This window comes from Triturus cristatus, chromosome 6 (assembly GCF_964204655.1).
Source record: "Triturus cristatus chromosome 6, aTriCri1.1, whole genome shotgun sequence".
NCBI lineage: Eukaryota > Metazoa > Chordata > Amphibia > Caudata > Salamandridae > Triturus > Triturus cristatus.
In genome coordinates this window covers 926,742,703-926,759,347 of record NC_140589.1, presented here as the reverse complement: position 1 = coordinate 926,759,347, position 16,645 = coordinate 926,742,703, and the positions used below count along the sequence as shown (strand labels likewise).

The window sequence follows — 16,645 nt, the reverse complement described above, 5'->3', positions numbered from 1 at the left end:
AATATATTTTTAAAAATCAAAACATTTCAGAGGCTTTAAGGATTGCTGTATAGACATGATAGTGTGTTGGCACCGTTGACAAAGAAAAGTGACCTTTCTTTGGTTCCAACCCGTTTTCCCTAAAATACCACCAATGCCTAATCAACTGCACAAAGACTGAAACTGTTAACTAGCACTGATAGATGGCCGAACTGGAAGTCAGCATTGGCCCTGGCAAAATGATAAAACCATCCCTAAACTGCAGGAGGCTGTGACTACATTGGGGCGATTGTTGGGCCTGAAGTCCATCCTTCTCTGAAAGCAGTCCTCTAGCCAAGGACCAACCAGGAAAATGCCAGCGTGACAGAATGTAATATACTAAAGAGGGTGAGTGGGCCTGCACACCTAGTATACAGTATGGCCCTCGACACAGATTACTACACTCGCAGTGTTAATGAACATGTGAAGAACACTGATACTTATATTGAAATGGAACAGGACCCGACCAAAGAATTTTTGAGGTTATTAAGTTGTATTTTACAACAAGGAGTGGACAATGGCAATATTGATGAGAATACTAAAAGATTCTTATTCAACTCAACACCAAAGATTCCTCATATATACATGCTTCCAAAGATACATAAGAATAGGTCAGCTCCACCTTTTAGGCCTATAGTTGCTGGCTGTGGGTCTATTCATGAAGCAATAGGACGTTATTTGGATTACCATTTACAACCTTTGGTACAGTCCTGGGAGACGTATATTAAGGACACCACGGATTGTTTGTTGAAATTGGAAGCTGGAAAACATCACTTTGCAGAACACTGTTGGTTATGCACTATAGATGTGGTTGCACTATATACATCTATAGCCCACAATGAGGGACTTGAAGCGGTAGAGTGGAGACTATTACAATCTTCTATGCTAAAGGACAAATGCATTTTTCTTTTGGAACTACTACATTTTTCATTATACCATAGTTATTTTTCCTGGGATGACAAATATTATTTACAGATCACAGGCACTTCAATGGGCTTTCCTGGAGCCCCAGCATACGCAAATACGTTCATGGCTTATTTTGAACACCAACATGTACTGCAAAACCCTATTTGGCGCAAAAATGCGGCCATTTTTCTCAGATACATCGATGATATTCTCATAGTATGGAAAGGTTCAAAAAATCTCCTTGAGCAATGTATTACTGCGTTGAATCTTTGCAATCCAAGAATTCAATTTACCCACGATAGTCAATCAGAGAAAATTCATTTTTTGGACATTGAGATTCACAAATCCACCACTGGTTTGGTTACCACTGTGTACCGGAAGACTACCGATGTTAACAATGCCTTGCATTTTAAGAGTGCACACCCACATTCCCTGAAAAAACATTTGCCTGTGTCACAATTGATAAGAATTAAAAGAATAACTTCGGACATCAACAATTGTAACACCGACATAAAGAATCAATTGGAAAAATACAGAGACAGGGGTTACCCAGATGACATACTTGTTGAAGCTGAGCAGAAAGTTGCCTCAAAAAAATGAGAGGATCTGTTATCAACTACCACAGGGAATCCAGTTAAACGGGAAGTGTTTGTACTTAAGTATTCTGCCCAAGCAACACAAATCAAATCTATCATTCGAAAGCGATGGGATATAATTGAACAGGAGGCTGACTTCGCTGGATTGTTCCATGAACCACCAATATTTGCACACACTCGATCAAAAAATCTGAGGGAGCTTCTTAAAACACGTGTGAGCACTAAAAGCTTGCACCATACAGGCATGAAAAAAAGTTATAACTGTGGGCAATGTGGTAATGTAATTATTGGTAACAATTTCACACATCCTCGCACAGGTCAAAAGATCACACTTCACCACACATCTGATTGCAACACAGAGGGGTTAATCTATGCCATCAAATGCCCATGCGGACTCGTATATGTAGGGAGAACCACTCGCAAAATCAAAACAAGGATAATTGAACACAAAAGTAGAATTTGGAATAAAAACATGAGTTCTTCCTTAGTTACACACTGGGTTCATGCAGCAAATACAATCCCTCAGTTACGATTCACTATTCTAGAACGTATCCACATGTCAATAGGCACTGACGTGAACACAGTTTTAGCATGCAGGGAGACACATTGGATCAAGTTCCTGGGAACTGTGATTCCTGGGGGTCTTAAGGATCATTATGAACTGTTATGTTTTGTTTAAATTCGATATCGATTGTGGCATTTTCATCACAAGTCATTCATTAATGAGTTTTGTACAGGATTTGCACTCGCCATTTCTTTGCTCTATTCCCTGGATTTTTTCATCTCACTTTATGATCTCTTTTACACTCATAATTCTATCTTAGGTGCTAAGGCCATGCTGCAATACGCCTACTCGGTGAGAAGCTCTTAGGATATGTTAACAACAACAAGTAGATCCTTGAAATTGGCCTTCTAGATCTGAGGATGTTATAGATATTTTTCCTAAAAGAGCCATGTTCTTAGTTGCAACTTCTGTAGTAGTCAGAGAGCATCTGCTACAGGCACCATCAAATACACTGTTTACGAATCTTTTCTCCCAGGTCACAAACTTTGCAATCTTGAAGACAAGAGTGATTTCTGGTTTCCCAGAGGTTTAACTGGGAACAGAAACACATCAATGCATGCCTGTTTCCTCTAGTGAGTATGAAGTAACTACTGTACTACAGATTGGGGAAGGAGGCAGGGGGACCTGAATGAGACAAATGCCATGCAACGGAGGAAAAAACCAGTAACTCTAGTCTCAATTTCCCCATCATCTTGTATGGAAGCAAAGATCTGGTAATACTTTGGGATCTCAGTGCACACTAACCTTTTTTAATCTTTGGGTGTCATGAATAACATGGACACAAACTGTGGAATGCCCTTATCCCAAAACACACCAGAGCCTACTTCTTGTTGGGACTGTGGTTCAGGTTAAAGAATCTGACCCAGACTAACTTTCAATAAGTATAAAAAGAAGAAGAAAGGGTATTTACCTCAAACTAAGCAGTTCTACCAAACCATAAAGCTACTATTTTGTACCAATTCCCCAGATCTGTCCTGCCCTCTCTAAACAGGTCTGAACAATTCATACAACAAAGGAAAGAGGTACCGTTGTTACACTCATGCCCACTATCAAATTGAATTTCATGGCCATCTGAAGTCTGACAGTAATGTAAACCTGACCAGTTCTGCTTTTACAATAGAACATAAAAACGACACAGGCTCTAAGTGTATTCTGAAGCACAATTCCAATCTGAAATTCTCCAATTTATTAAGCAACACAAGAAAGTATCCTTCTAGTTAACAAGTCTAATATCATTATTGTTGAATGGGCATTCTAAAGGAGGGGGAACAGAAAGCATGTGGCTCAGAAAAACCAGGAAGGTATTGGTTCCCTACTCTTTAATCTTGCACTTCTTCAGTCCAAACTCTTTGGGAACTCAATTCAAATATGGCTGATTACTCGTCTGCATGGTATAAATACCTTTCATAAACGATGGATGTTCCCTTAGACCATTTAGAATTAGCATGATATCTCAGAGAAGGAACATGAGGGCCCAGATTCACAAAGGTTTAGCGTCGGGTTAGCTGTACTTTAACGCTAACCCGACGCTAAACCTTTTGGTTTGTATGGACAAGTAACGCAAAGCAGCGCGAAATGCTGCTTTGCATTACTTTGCGTGGCGGGGGTTACACAGGTGGTACCTGGGCGTTACCATGCAACCACCCATGCTTTTTGACGCTCAAACGTATCTACTAACATTAGTAGACAGGGTTTAGCACTGAAAATAAACAGTACTGTAAAGCAGGCGTTAAAAGGAGAAATGTTTTTAATTCTCCTTTATTATCTGACTTTGCATGTGTACTGCACAGTGCAGCACACATGCAAAGTGGAAAAAGCTTTGAAGTGTATCTAGGTATAGTATTTTGTCCAGGAAGGGACCATTCCTGTATAAAACCTGTGCTAGACTCTCTTTGGCGCTTAGGTGTGTGCCTGGCGCACGCCAGCGGAAATCAGCACCGGTGCTAGGGGAGAAAAGTGCCATATCTCTGTAGATATGGTGCTCTCCTACTTTCTCCCTGTCACACAATGCACTGCAGCCTCTTTGGGTCCTGTGCTGCGTTCTGTGACAGTTTTCAGAATCTGGACCGAGGTAGTTATCCTGTGGGCTTTGAAGACACACAAGACTAGCCACATGGAAACAAAAGCCTTTACACTTTTCTTGACTGGGGAAGGTATGTGTGGTGGAAAGATGATCTGACGTCCTAAAGGCAGCAGCTCTTTTCAAAAAGAATTTTAAAGCCCTGAAAACATCTATGTTAAAAAGGGTTTCCTCCACTGAGTAAGAATGAAATCTTGGTGGAAAGAAAGGAACACTCATTTTCTATTTTTTGACAGCACCACTTTATACTTATGGGAAACGAAATATTGATTTTTGTAATAAAAAAATTAAAAAAACGCACAAAACAACATCCTTCCTGCTGATGTAATTGAGACCATGAAGAACATTTTAAATGTCAAGCGGTCTATGTCACATGCTGCCATAAGGTCATATGATTTGTGCATAGAGAGATAAAGCCTAAAATAAGGTCCAGCTAAGGAAAAACAACTCCAACAAGTGGGCGCACATGCAGAGGACTACCAAAATCACCAAAATACCTCCATACTGCTTCATTATCTTAAAGAGAAAACATCAGAAGGCCTATTAACATAGGAATGATCACTCATAGATACTTTTTACAGGAATCTACAAGAAGAAAATTTCCTTTCCTTTGGTAACAGTGCTTCTGGTGAATACTCTGTGGATTCCTCACCTCCTCTTGAATACACCCTCAAATTCCCAGACAGGCCTGGAAATATTTCTCCAAAGCTCTATCCCAATGGTAGGCGGTGCAGACTCTGTTCCACGTCAGAAGTAATGTTCCTTTGACATCAATAACCCAATAAAGAGCCTACACCATTGTACAGACGTCTGATTCCCATTCATTTTTTCTACGCTACCAAAGTAGTATGATGAGAATAATATCAGATCAGGTATGAAGTGCAACAACAGAAAATCCTATCATGTTGGCTCATTACAATCCCCCAAACAAGGAGGGAGGGAGGAATCATTGAGGAATCTGCAGGTAGATAAAAGTATCCACCAGAAACATTGTTACCGAAGGCAAGTAACTTTTTCTCTGATGAATACCTACAGATTCCTCACTTTATGAATTGATTCTCAAGTAATACACACCTACAAGATAGAGGGCATTGATGGATGGTTATATCAAGACCTATAGCACAGATTGGCCAAAATGCCCATCTGTCCTCATATCCCAATTCAGGCAATAGTGCATGGCGAAGGAGTGAAGAGATGACCAAGTGACCACTGTGAATATGTCACATACAGGAACTTCCCTGGCCAATGCAGATGATGAAGGACTTGGCTCTGGTGGACTGTGTTCAAATGTCATCTAGTGGTTCATGTTCGGCCACGGCATAGCAGATGTTAATGCAGAAAATAAACCACCTAGATAATGTTCTTTTTTGCAATGCTTATGAAGGCCTATGAAGAGCTGATGATCCTAGTGGAAATCCATTGTGCAGTAGAAATTAAAGCTCACCACTATTTTTGTATCCAACCCGTAAAACCTCTCCTCCTCCACTGTAGGGAGAGCTGAGGAAAAGAGAGATGAAAGTGTGATGGATCGCTCAGATGGAAAGGGTTCTTTACCTTCAAGTGAAAAAGCCGCTCTGGTTCTGAGGACCACCTTGCTCGGATAAAAGGTGAAAGGAAGCCGGACATTCAGTGCTTGCAACGTACTGACAAGTGTGGCCCAAGTAATGGGAAAAAAGGAAAACCATTTTAATGGTTAAAAGCCTTATTCAACTCTAAAGGAGGTTGAACGGCGCTCCCTTCATGAAAGTAAGAACCAGGTTCAAAACCCACTGCGGCGTAATGGAAACATATTGGTCAGACCTTTCAAGAAACGTAAAACAATGGAAAACTTGAGTCGGATGGAAATATCTTCACTGTACCAATGGCACAACCTTGAGGGGTTAAAGAAAGCATGAACTTCAGGATCTCAGACAGCTGAGCTTTCAAGCGACCAATCTGGCATTCTGCACACAAAGTGACAAAACTGTACCACCTCCTAGAGTAAGCTAATTTGGAGGAGGAAAGTTGGCCAGAAAGGTTCATATCTACCACAGGATCAGGTGGCAGAAAAACAGATGAGTGTCCTCGCTCAATCTCCAAGAATGATGGTGTACTGGGAAAGAACTTCCATCCTGAGTGGAAGATAAAGCGGGGGAAACGGGTAGAGGTGCAAGTCTGCGCACCACACCATTCTTGCGCTATTCAAAGCTGCTAAAACTTGGGCCAGGAGTTGCCGAATCTTACTCAGAACCCAATGAGTCAAGGATATGAGGGGGAGTGGAGGTCAATGCGTAGTTAGCAGGAAAGTTCCACTTTAACCAAATCGCATCCCGCAAAGCTCCTTCCACCAGATACTGGAGGACACAGAATGTTGGGCAATGCAAATGGAAATGAGTGGCAAAAGGATCTCCTCACAACTTCCAGGTAAAGATGCTTCTGTGAGGGGGGTCACCAGGCATGATCATGGACCGCACGCCCTGAATTGTATTCCGTCATCCATATCCTTCCCACACCCACCTCTCGAGAAATCCAGTCGTATCTGTGGCTCCTGCAGCTGACAATTGGGTTGTAAAAGGCAGCCTGTGGTGCTGAAAGCCCTCTGACTCCGCTGGTGAGCACAGAAATATTTGGTGCGGGTCTAGCGGACATCGTACTCCGATGAAGAGCTTCTCGCGCGAGGCCAGAAAAAAAGATAGCGGCCCCGTATGACTCCTCTGCTATGCAGCGCCCGTCACCTGAGCGACTCTTGTGATCCTGGCAGCCCCGCGACTTAGGAGAAAAGTGCAGTGTCAAGTGGGCCTCCGTACGACACAGAGAAGGCTAAGCCTGCCATCGACCTGCACCTGCCGGTCGAGCAGAGGGAAGGCTGGCCCGGGAGGACTCGGTGAAGGGCCTGCGGCTGAAGAGGATGAGAGGTCCGGTGCGTGGAGGGGGCCGGCGAGGAAGAGAGGCACACGCCAGTGGACGGAGTAGTTAGATAGAGACTGCGACATTTGTGTTCGTTGCGGTGAGAACCGGCTGCCCCTGGCTGAAAAGCCCTTCGACGTCAGAGTGGCATACTGTGAATGGGAGGCCTGGTTCCTGCCCCGCCGGTCCCCGCTCTTTGGCTCCCTGTTGGGGGATTGGAATGTCGGTAGGGACGAAAAGTGAGTGCGGCCTGTGAGGGCCTGCCTGGGGCTGGCATGAACTGCCTCTCCCTGTACGAAGAAGTAGTGAGGACCTTGACTGGGGAATGAGGCCACCCTGTAGGAGGACTACAACACTGCCTAACAGAGAATAACTGCGCAGGGGGTCTATTGGTGTAGATAGACTTATAGCTGCATGGAAGATCTGGGGACTGGCTTGGCTTAGTGGGTGCATTTTCCCTCCCCCTGGAGTTGGTGGGCTTAATGCTGCGAGGTACATCTGCTACACTACGATACTTGTACGTAACAACCAGGTAGTCCCCCGAGACTTAGCACTGCCCTTGTTCCAAGTGGCACAGCGGGCTGTGAACTGGGCTGGTTGCCATGGGTTGAGAAAGGGGTGTCAAATCGCAGCAGACAAGAATGGATCAATATATCGAGCCTACCAGGTCAATGCCCCGCCGCTCCGGGGAGATCGGGGGGGGGGAAATCAGGAAGCAATGGGGGATCCTATGGGAGCTCAAATCCTTGCGCCACTGCGTTGAGGGCTGGTTCTAGGGCTCACAGACAACACTAAGCTATTGGAAGATCGCTTGAAAGACTCAGAGGGCAGAACCAGCCACTGCAATCTGTGCTTCATTAGATTCCCTGAGGAAAAAGAAGGAAGCTCTCCTGAACGATTTCTGGAGGAATAGAATATATTCCCAAGGTAAGCCCATCTAGCGAAGCAGCTTATTTCTTATATTGTCCTATTTTTCAGCAGTAACCTCCTGCACATATTTGCATGTGCGACAATGTTGATTTAGTTTCCCTGAAACTAAACTTGCTTACACATCTAGCTTTGCACAACATTATCACAATGCCCTGAACATCATGTACAAGGTCTCTTTTCGCACTATGTACAAATGCCATCTTTGTCTTCATCCACGGGCCAACAAGGCTATCTACATATTCATAACATCACTAATGTATACGCACATCCCAAGGCTGCTTTCTATTATAAAAGATGAGCATTCCACTACATTAGCAGTGGAGAAACTCCAGCTGACATCAGAGATCCTTGCATGCTGAGAATTCACCACGCTACGGTCAGGCATCTCGTGAGGGTTGTCCAGTTCGTGACCAAGACGGGCTCCTTCATTCTCTCCCACCAGGTAATGGGGTTGGATCATCCCTTGGGGGGATTCTTGGCTCTATACATACACACACTCTATACATACACACACTAAGAGTAGGGTTCGCATAGTAGTACTTTTTGATTAACGCCTTGTTTTATATGCCAGCATATATACATTGTTTTAGTACCATGGTAGAACTATAGCTACTATTCACACTTTTGGTGCTTGTCATCACTTTTATCTGCTTCTGTCGATTAATCATTGCAGCACATGTATTTTATACAAGAATAACATTGGTTCAATAAATATTTTGAAAATGTCCCAAAGTGTATTCTCTGTATACTTCTCTGAGAGTAAGTGAGCACAAGTGACTGAGTGCAAGGTTCTGTACTGTTCCCACGTTCCCTGAGGGGTCAGGGTTGTCATGTTCAGTGGTTGCCAGAAACCATTCGCTCCCTAGTAGGTTAGTGGGGCTTACGGTGGTACTGGGAGCTAGCTGGTCATTAGGACAACATATCCTGCAGGGGAGTCCGGAATCAGTCGTGGCACCAAGTCCCTAGTTAATGTTGTCGAAACAATGTGCAGATCATACAGATTAGTAGGAACTACACAACAGGATGTTGGTGCCTTGGGCCCCTGCCCGTGGAGCTACCTTTGACCATTATTGCAAAGGTGCTCAATTACAGAGCCCGGGACAGTATCCTTCAATGGGCCCGATACACGGAGACCCTGCCTACTAGAACATGCAGATCAGGATTTTCCTGGACTATACACAAAGGGTTCAGACTCTGAGGCGATCGCATCAAGCTTTTAAACAAGAACTCCATGCCCGAAGCATCAAATACATGCTGATCTTCCCCACGGTGCATGAGGTACAGTTCAGATTCTTTACTAGCCCGAAGGATGTTTGGCCCCAATTGAGTCGGAGGTCCTGTGAGATGGAATTGGGGTCTCTGCCAGATCTACTGGACTGAAGAGGGCCGGACTAGAGAGGCCCAGCGGGTTGGCTGAGGGGAGGCACTGGCGAATGAAGGCTACCACAGATCACTTATGTAGCGAGGTGCAAGGTGATGGTACGCTAGCTGTTATGGGGGCGGACCACCGGGCAAACATTCTGGGCAGCAGTGCTGTTCAGAATGCCCAGTCGCAGACCGCTGCTACCTGATGGTTGGAGGCTATGGATGATGATTGAGCCTTCCAATTCGGAACCTTCCCAGGTTCTAGCTGTGTTCTGAACTAACTATGCCTTTTTCCCTACCTTTAGGTATCCTGCGCAGGGGGGTTGCTGGTGATCTGAAGCCTCCTTGCTGCAGGTGCTCAGGTTACCGAGTATGATTTCTTATGTGGGGGGGGCACTAGATAGTCGCACCTTCTGAATGGTTGTTCGTACTGTTTGCATTGGGGTTGCTTTGTTTCTCATTTTTTTGTTACTGGTCTTTTATTGGAGAAGGCTTAGCGTTGTCGAGGGACCTGTGGATGCTGGTGGACTACTCGCTTAGGCTGGTGGAAGGTCCGAGCCCCTCTGGGACCCTGGTGACTTATACAAGCTTGTTTTGCACTACCCGTGTGCAGGCTGACATGGGGGTGGGGGCTGATGTTCAACTGAGGGAGTGGTAGAATGTAAAATGGGGAAGCATCATTGGGGAGTACATATTGATGTTAACCCGGGGAGAGGAGGGAGGGGAGGAGCTGAGTTGGTTTATAAGTGGGGTTTGGTAGTTTATTGTTTCTAGACCGAGCAGGTTCACAGACAAAGCACACGCACACCGATGTCAGGAGAACGAGTCTAAGGGTAGAAGGTCGATATACGAGAACTTGCTGCATGATGGGGCAGTGGGAGCCTCAGAGTAGGGAACTGGGTAACACCAAAATCTATGGTAGATGCTGTTCATTTTCTCACCTGGAATGTTAGAGGCTGAGGGGTTACAAAAAGAGATACAGGGTCCATCTTACCTTAGACGGTACCTATGTAGGAATAGCATTCCTCCTGCAGAAGCATCTTCCTAACTCTGAGGTGGGAACGCAGCTTACTGACTCTGAGGGAGAAAAAATGAGGAGGAAATGGTAGGGACAGTTGTAGGCTTCCACTCATTCATCCTACTTGAGAGGGGTAGCCATATGGGTTGCTTCGGGTACGCCTTTAAAATGCGAGAGGTATGTGCGGATGTTGAGGGTCGGTATTTGTTCCTATCGGGGGCACTGAATGGGTAAGATATCAGCTTTCTCAATGTCTACGCTCCTAACTGTGTTGAAAAAGGTTTTTGGGAAGATGGTAGACATACTGGTGGCGAGCCTGGAAACATCTCTTCTGTGGGTCGGTGACTTCAAATGCATTTTAGGCAGTGCCCTTTACAGGTTCCCCCTAAACATAACATGAAACCTGTCATGACATTATCGTTGTGGGAGGCCATGCAGAGGGTGCACTGTGTAGATATTTGGAGGGAGACACACCTGGCATAAAGGGAGTATACATACCGCTCGGAAATGCCAGGGACAGGGTCGATAAATTCACACTGAAGGAGAATAGACAGCTGCTGCACAGGAAGGGTGACAGACCTGGTAGCCTCCTGGCTTGGTTACGCCATAGGGAAAGACCGAGCTTCCGGATTCTGTCGCTGAAGTATGAAAACTGTAGATTTGCCATGGCCCAAGCTGGGATCAACAAGGAGCTGCCGTGGGACCTTGGTCGGGTGTATAGCCAGAAGAATGCAACTGCAGGAGTTCCTGGGTGGGCTGAGCATGCCTGCCTTAGAGGCTGCAGCGGAAGAATCAGATCTGTCCCTGACCAAAGATGAAATCCGTGAGGTAATTCAAGCCTTGCTGACGTGCAAAGCCCTGGGCCCAGAATGGGCTTTCTGCGGAGTTTCATACTACCTACTCTGATATGTTGGCAGAGTGCCTGTTTGAGGTTTATACTGAGGTAGGAGAGAGAGGTATTCTCCCCCAGATTACACGAAAAGCACTCATTTTTATACTCCCTGAGCCAGGCTATAACCCATAAGACTTAGCCTCCTACCAACCGCTGGCCATAATCAACGTGTACGTGAAGGTCCTCTATAAGATTTTAGCCACTAGATTGCGATGGGTCATCTGTCAGCTTATACCTGACGATCAAGAAGGGTTTATCCCCTAGAGAAATACCCTTATGAATATATGCTGGCTCACACATATGATGGAGATAGTGGTGGCAGCATTAGACGGAGAGAAGGTCTTTGACAGGGTCAACTGGGGATATAGATGGCACAGACTGCCGAGAGGAAGTATAGATCCAACATGGGCAGAGTGCTGGCAGGCCTAGAAACCTAGTGACTTTCTGGAGTAAATGATCCATCGCCGTTAGAGGGGGGATTGCCAAAATGGTCTTTCTGCCCCACTGCCCTTTTGTGTTGCAGAAAGCAGTGTCCTATTAATCGCTCAACATTTAAGAAGTTGGGTAGCCCTCTGGTGGCTCTTGTTTGGGCCGGTAAATGCAGTAAGGTAACGCTCAGTGTCCTTAAATGGGATATGGAGAAGGGGGACTTGGACTGCCAGATACAGAATTGTACTATATGGCGTCTCAGTTGAGCATGCCATGTACTGATAGCCCCAACGTGGAGAAGAGTCTACAGACAGGCATGGCGGGTGAGGTTGAACTGCCCCTCTGCCTCATGACGAGAGCCCAGGTACATACAAGGTGCCCCTATATAGTACGACAGACCCACATGGGAGTCCGTGCTTCAACAAATTCTAGTCAGGCCCCATTTTCAATGCACCTACTGCTGTGGTGTTTGAGGCCCTTTTTACAAATCAAGGAAGTCATGTCCATGACGGCATGGATCTAGGGCGGTTGTGACATGTTGAGGGACCTATACCCGGGGAAGCAATGGATCAAGTTCGGGAGACAAGAGAGGCATTTGGGGTGGGAACTTACCAATTCCTAAAATTTGCTAAACTTAGAAAAACGACAGGCGAAACTGGCCTGGGTTCCCCCAGACCCCGCAGTCTACTCTCATGCTGAAGGTCTTGCTTGATGGCGGTGCCACCACGTAGCTAGTCACAAGATTCTATGGTGCGATGAGATCAACAGGTGACCAGGCTAGTGACAAGGGGCAGCTGGGATGCAGATCTGGGGAACCCCTATCGGATAGTGATTGGAGGAAGGCGTGTGCGGAATTTCTAGTAATGCACGATTCAAGCTGACACATTTTTACGTCGTACACCGAGCTTACCTTTCACCTAAGAGGTTGCGTGGGATGTATAGAACTAGATCAGGCGCCTGTCCCCGGTGTGTAAGGCTGAAGCAGACATCATACATATGGTGTGGGGGTGTTCAGAACTGTTGGACTACTGGAGCATGGTTGTTTTTCATCTCAGAGAGGTGACCGACATGCATATAGACAACACTGTGCTGCATTGTTTGCGTCATCTGATACCTATCCAGAAGGGGAGTAGGGAATACTACAAGTTTGCACTGTTGGGGCTTGTGATAGCTAATAGGGGCATAGCCATTCGATGGATGTCCCCTCTGGGACCTACTTATGAAGAGTGGAGCATGGATAGGGGGAATGGGCTCTGGCTAAAGAACATCAGATGTTGAAGGTTGAAATGGACGATAAGATAGAGAAGGACTGTTTTGAGTGGCAAGGAACGTTACAGGAACTGTTGGCCCTGGTTATACAGAGCGAAGTGGATGCTGACTAGGCACATGGATCACCAAGTGGCTCCTCTGGGGGGTGCCCTGAGCCTGGAGGCCTAACAATATTCAGGAGTACTTCTGGTGTATGATGGCAGTTTTTGGAGGCAGTAAGGATCGAGGGGGTGGTGTGGCTGGGCCTACACATTCGATAAATGGTCTGTTTTCACATGTATGAACATATCTCTGTCTAATGTTCCTGTTTATGTAACACTGTTGCACTGTTTTTGCATGCCATCAATAAAGAAGTTTCGGAGGAGGAGCCTAGCGCGCAACCAAGATGGCCGCGTAGGTGCGAGGCTCCCGAGGACCTCCGCGACCTCCTGCATAAATCCTGACAGAATCCTGTCCCAGATGAGGGGACTGTATTTGTGAGCCCGAGCAGAGGTGACGCCCGTTTTCCGTTTTTAAATCGGACCTCGGACACTGGCAGGAGCATCGATTGAGGTTTGCGGCCTTCTCCACACCGGCCCCCCGTACTGGAGTTGTGGGGCGATCCGGACACAAAGTGAACAACAGCGGCGGGCAAGGCTGGGTGACTCGCGTACCCCGCACTTTCACTTTCGCTTTTGCGCCCTCCTTGCTGCCAGGCGAGGTTGGGTTGCGGGGCGGTGTGCGGTGGTGTGGTCTCGCTGGGGTGCCCTGCCGGTCCGCCAGCTGCGGTCCGTCCTGCGGAGCGGTGGTCGCTCCCCCCTGGACCCCTTGAACTGGATTGTCGGCCCCCCCCTTTCTTGAGGAGACTGACTCGTCTTGGGGATTGAAACCATGTCCACAAAACAAGATGGCGATCGGGCTAAGATAAAATCGACCCGCCGTGGCGCGGCCCAGCAATCCAACAGTATGGACCGCTACACCCTCCAGAAGGGATCCCCAGAGGCGCCGCGTAGGTCCCCTACGGGCCCGACTGATGCTTCCGCTCTGCCCACGGACCTGACCCTCCGAGACGTCATGGGCGCCATCGCCGAGATGAAGGCCTCGGTGGACCAGCGCTTCGACACTCTGGCGCAGAAGATTGACTCGGTCCTCGTGGACGTGGGCCTCGTGAGGGCTGATTTGTCTAAAACCAACGACCGGGTCGACTCTTTGGCCCACTCTACCACGGGCCTCACAACGGACGTGGCGGCCCTCCAACAGGAGGTGCGGAGGCTTGGCCAGGCGAGCACCCTGATGAATCGTCGGCTGGAGGATTCCGAGGGTCGGGCCCGGAGGAACAACGTCCGCATTATCGGGGTGCCGGAGGGACGCGAGGCGGAGGCGGCGGATCTATTTGTTGAGGACCTGGTTCTCACCCATCTCCAGCCTCGGGGGCTGAGTAAATTCTTTGCGGTGGAGCGTGCCCACAGGGTCCCCGGGGGTAGGCCTAAGGTTGGAGCCCCTCCGAGGCCTCTCATCGCCCGGATCTTCAATTTTCGGGACAGAGATGCTATCCTACAGACTTCCAGGCTACAAGGGCCGGTCAAACTTGACAATATGGACATCAATTTCTATCCTGACTTCACTCCGGCAGTCCAAAAGCAGAGACTGAGCTTTCTTGGTGTTAAACGTCGCCTAAGGGACCTGAATCTCAAATATGCGATGCTTTTTCCAGCTAAGCTGAGAGTGGAGGTGGATGGCCACACGCACTTTTTTGATCGACCCGAGGTGGCCGGGGACTGGCTAGACACTTTGCCCGGAGATCGGGGCCGGGGGGGTGGGGGGGTGCGGTTGGTGGGGAGGGCCCGCCGGATCAGGACTGAGGGACTAATGGTAGGCCTTGCTCTGGACTGCGTTGTTGTCACTATTGACTGTTAGGGTAAGTTCCCCTCCTGTGGAGGTCGTGTGGGGTCTCTTGGGGGATCTCCCTCCTCCTCTGGGGGACTAGTTAGTTTTCTTATCTATGGGGCGACAGGCACACTGCACTTTGGGGGGGCTGTTTGGGCTCATGCAGGGGTGCAGGGTGGGGGGAGTTCTGTTGGGTTGGGTGGGTTGGGGTGGGGTGTGGTTCGTTTCTACCGCAAGGCAAACCCGTTATTGTATTGTTGTTTTTGAGATGCTCTGGGGGGGACAAATGATGGCTTCGTTATGTGATGGGGGGTAGGGATTTGACTTTGTTGTCCTGGAATGTTAACGGACTGGGTGATAGGATCAAGCGGGGTGTGGTCCTGCAGTATCTGAAACGGATTTCGCCTGATGTGGTCTTTCTGCAGGAGACACACCTTATTGGTAACTCCTTTTGTGCCATGAATCGCCGTGGCTTTCGCTTGGTGGCCCACTCGGGCTTCACATCAGGCTCGCGGGGGGTGGGCATCATGGTCAAGACCTCGCTCCCGCTAGAAATAGACGAGGTGCGCCATGATGAGAGGGGACGCTACACTGTCTTGGTGGGGAGGATGGAGGGCAAGGTAGTTGTCTTTGTCTCTGTGTACGTCCCACCGGGGCTACAGTCCACCACCTTTGCAGATCTGGGACGCCTCCTCCTTGACCTCCCGGGGGGGCTTCTGGTGGTTGGGGGGGATTTCAATGCGGTGGCTTCTGGGACTATGGATCGTCATCCCCCTAGGGACCTCCCCCGGGCACAGGCGTGGTTAGCGGGCCTTTTGGACACACTGGGATTGGTGGACTGCTGGCGTTTAAAGCATCCCACCCAGCTGCAGTACACCTTCCATTCGGGTGCCCATGGTAGCCTCTCGCGGCTTGATTATGTCCTTGTCCCTGCGGCCTATGCTGGGAGGGTGGGAGAGGTGCGCCATCTGGCGCGGGGTATTTCAGATCATTCCCTGCTCCTGTTGCACTTGGGTGTCTTCCCGAGAGGAGAGGGCAGGGTAGCCCCAATCAATGCTTGGTACCTGCGTGACCCCACTATTCGTGCTGACCTGATTAAATCATTGCAACGGTATTTTGAGGAGAATGTGGGGTCCGTTCCGTCGGCTATCTCCCTGTGGGAAGCCTTCAAAACAGTTCTCAGAGGGGAGGCCCTCTCCTTTATCTCCCATGCCCGCAGACGCGCACAGGAGGAGGTGACCCGGGTGGAGGCCGAAATTACTGAATTGGAGGGTGGTCTGGGGAGTGGGGTGACTGACGCGGCGCTGCATGTTCTACACCTTAAACAGGCGGCCTATAGGGCCCTCGTCACGGAGGCGGCCAGGGGCCTTAGCAGAGAGCAACAGGGGCGACTGTACGATGTGGGTGATAAGGCTGGCAAACTGATTGCGTGGTTGGATAAGAAGGAGAGAGCTAGTCGTGTGGTCCCGCTGATTGAGAGGATGGATGGTGTACGAATTACTGAGCCAGACGGCATTGTTTCTTGCTTCGCGGATTATTTCCGCGAGGTATATTCCCCGGTCTCTCCCTGCTCGGAGGAGGATTCCCATGCCCTGCTGCGGGACATCGCGCTGCCCTCGCTTTCAGTGGAGGACAGGGATTCGTTGGATGCCGCTCCCACCTCGGATGAAATCGCCCTCGCCATACGCTCGGTCGCCTCGGGCAAGGCCATGGGCCCGAATGGCCTTCCTATCGAATTGTATAAGCTGCGACCGGATGTACTGGCACCTCACCTCCGCGCGATGTTCCTTGCGGCCCACTCGCGGGGCTCCCTCCCGCCGGACCA

At 48.4% G+C, this 16,645-nt stretch overlaps 1 protein-coding gene across 2 annotated transcripts in view; it reads right to left on the bottom strand.

The window, feature by feature from the left end:
* AHI1 (Abelson helper integration site 1) overlaps positions 1-16,645 on the bottom strand; it is a 971,238-nt gene that overhangs the window by 774,794 nt on the left and 179,799 nt on the right. The gene's annotated exons all lie outside the window — the stretch shown is intronic.